The sequence below is a fragment of the Mus musculus genome, chromosome 1 (assembly GCF_000001635.26).
Source record: "Mus musculus strain C57BL/6J chromosome 1, GRCm38.p6 C57BL/6J".
Classification (NCBI taxonomy): domain Eukaryota; kingdom Metazoa; phylum Chordata; class Mammalia; order Rodentia; family Muridae; genus Mus; species Mus musculus.
The window spans coordinates 26,958,713-26,961,510 of record NC_000067.6 but is presented as its reverse complement, the minus strand read 5'-3'; the positions used below and the strand labels follow the sequence as shown (position 1 = coordinate 26,961,510).

Sequence of the window (2,798 nt, the reverse complement as noted above, 5' to 3'; positions counted from 1 at the left end):
AAATATTCTTCATTGACTGGCTAAGGAATGTCATTGTTTAAACAACTGCTAAAGCATGGCAATAAAAGAGCTAGAAAGATAGTTCAGTGGTTAAGAATACTTGCTAGTCAGTTCCCACTACCCACACCAGGCACCTGGTAAATGATTGTAACTTTAAATCCAGGGATTTATTTACCTATTTTATTTTATTTACTTTATATCTGACAAGTTGCATGTATACACATGTACCACATGTGCTTCTAGTCCCTGATGAGGTCAAAAGGCAACTGTAGATCACCTGAAACTGGAGTGACAGGCCATTGGGAGAAAACAAAATTGTTTCCTAAGAACCGAATCTGAAACCTATGCCAAAACATTTCATGCTATCAAACACTGAGCCATCTCTTCGGGCTCCTCTAAGAATATCGTTTGTTAAAACACTTAATTATTTCGTTCCCTGTGGTTTGTTTAGGATACATTTTTTATGACTGTTTTAATTTAATTCCTATGTTTTCATTACATACTAAAATGTAGTTTGTGGATAAGATTCAGATTTCAAGGCCTGAAGAACGGTGCCTGTACCCACTGAGTCATGCCACTGGTCTCTAGAGGGTGTGAAATTAGTGCTGCCACTTTTCCTTTTCTGAGTACATGTTCATGTTAGAAGTTTGATACTTAATCTTTGTTTGGAAATATATGCTTTTAATTAATTTTAATCTAGCATCTAGACTGAATGAAATTAAACCTTGTAGTATTTCTAGACTTTCATACATTTTAAGCATCACTTTCAAACTAAGATTGTGTACATTGCAAATCTCTTTATGCAGATTTAAAACTGTTCACTGATTGTATATGTTCTCTTTCTGTGTTTCTTTCTCATTTTGTACCTTCCTTTGTTTCAAATCAACACTTCTCATTCTTCAATCTTATCTTCCTTATTATATAACCCATGACTTTCCAGTGGCTTTCTCACGATTTGTAATACACAAGGAAGGTCAGTCCCTGTTGTCCTTCAATAGGATCCCAAGGATCCAACACATTAAAGAGCTCTCCCTATTCCTCATTGCATCAGTGCACATTCAGCCACTTACTTTACTTTTTCCAAAGGTTGAAAGAAACAGGTACAGAAATCCCATCTCAATACATGAGCACAATGTACTACTGAAGAATATGTTCCAATATGAGAACTGTAAAATTAGATGCTTCATTTTAATTATGTAGTTATAATATGAAAAGGAGAATGTTCTTAAGTTGTTGATTCGTGGTGTTTTTATTGCACCAAATGATATAATATAATTTGCCTTATTTGTTTTGATTATGAGCCACAGAAGTGCCTTAAAATAACTGAAAATTTCCAATATGTAATTGTAAAGGCTTTGTGTTTATATGAACAAGAAGAAATGAAATGAAGTTCCATATCATTTCACCTTCTTTGATTTAAATTGTTTACTGTGATTATAGCGGTATATTATAGGTTTTCTTGATGGATAAGTATGAGGCAGGTCATCATCTTTGTTCATGCCTGTTCTACAAACCTAGCCAATGTGGTGAGGTCATGAACACTAGAGGAATGCCTCCAATGTCCACTTTTTAAAACCAGGATAATTTATAGATATTATAATTATAAATTTATAAATGCATATTTTTGTATCTGCAAGGAAGCGTAGCTCTCACTCCTCATCAAAGCAACTTCTTCCTGTAGAAGATGGAGATTATCACAAAAATCCCCAACTGGTAAAAATGCAGAAAAAAACAAAATAACACAAAACAGACCAAGGGAGTCCAGCACAATTTGATACATGTAACTGCTATGTCTAAGACTCGGGGGTGGGGGGATATCTAAGTAGAACAGGAAGATTGTAGAAGCCATATGAACAGGATGTCACTGTGAGGTAGTGTCCTTTACTTATGATGGGTATATTTCTCTAAAGAAGACCTGTACAATGACCCTTGTTGATATTCCAGAGCAGATAAAGAAATACTCAAAACTCTCACCCCTAAGTTAAAGACGTAAAAGGTATTGCCTGCTGAAAGAGGAAAAGGGCACTCTTTTATAGGGAAGTGCACCCTAACATGTTATTCAGTTCCAATTATCAACACCAAACATGTATAAATATGAGTAACACTTCACAGACTTAGAGGAGGAGGGAGTGGAACAATGATATGGGAGTGGATACAGACAGATTTCAGAAGTTGAGGGTACATTGTAGGCGTTAGAGGAAGAGGAAAGAGTAGAGATGAGGCAAATGTGATACATATGAAATACATAAAAAATAAATAAATCAAAAAGTCTTATAAATACAGAATGTAGTCTAGGGCCATACCACCCTGAACGCGCCCAATCTCGTCTGTTCTCAGAAGCTAAGCAGGGTTGGGCCTGGTTAGTACTTGGATGGGAGACTGTCCAGGATTACCGGGTGCTGTAGGATTTAAAAAAAAAATACAGAATGTAAATGGGAAACTCTCATTGTGATATCTGAAATCATATGTTATCACTTATTTTTATCTGATTTAGACATTTTAAAATAGTGGTTTGAAATAAATTTTATTTTTAAATTTTTGAGAAAAGTTAAGCTATATCTTAGCTATATTTTAAATAGATTTTAATAACTTAACTACAAAATATTAATCAATTTTTAAAATAAAATTCATATTGAAAAAACTTTATTTTTAATCATATAAAAATATTTCATTTTAATTCATATACCACCTTGTTTTTCTTAATGTAAATTAAAGATATCATTCACGACCTTCACGGTTTTTCTAAAAGGGAATTGAAATTCCTTATGTAAAATGTGTAATGGTTATTCTTGACTGTC

General features: G+C 33.8%; 1 pseudogene; it reads left to right on the top strand.

Moving 5' to 3' along the window:
- The first annotated feature begins 2,289 nt into the window (after nt 1–2,289).
- On the top strand, nt 2,290–2,408 carry n-R5s209 (annotated as a pseudogene).
- Nucleotides 2,409–2,798: the final 390 nt, after the last annotated feature.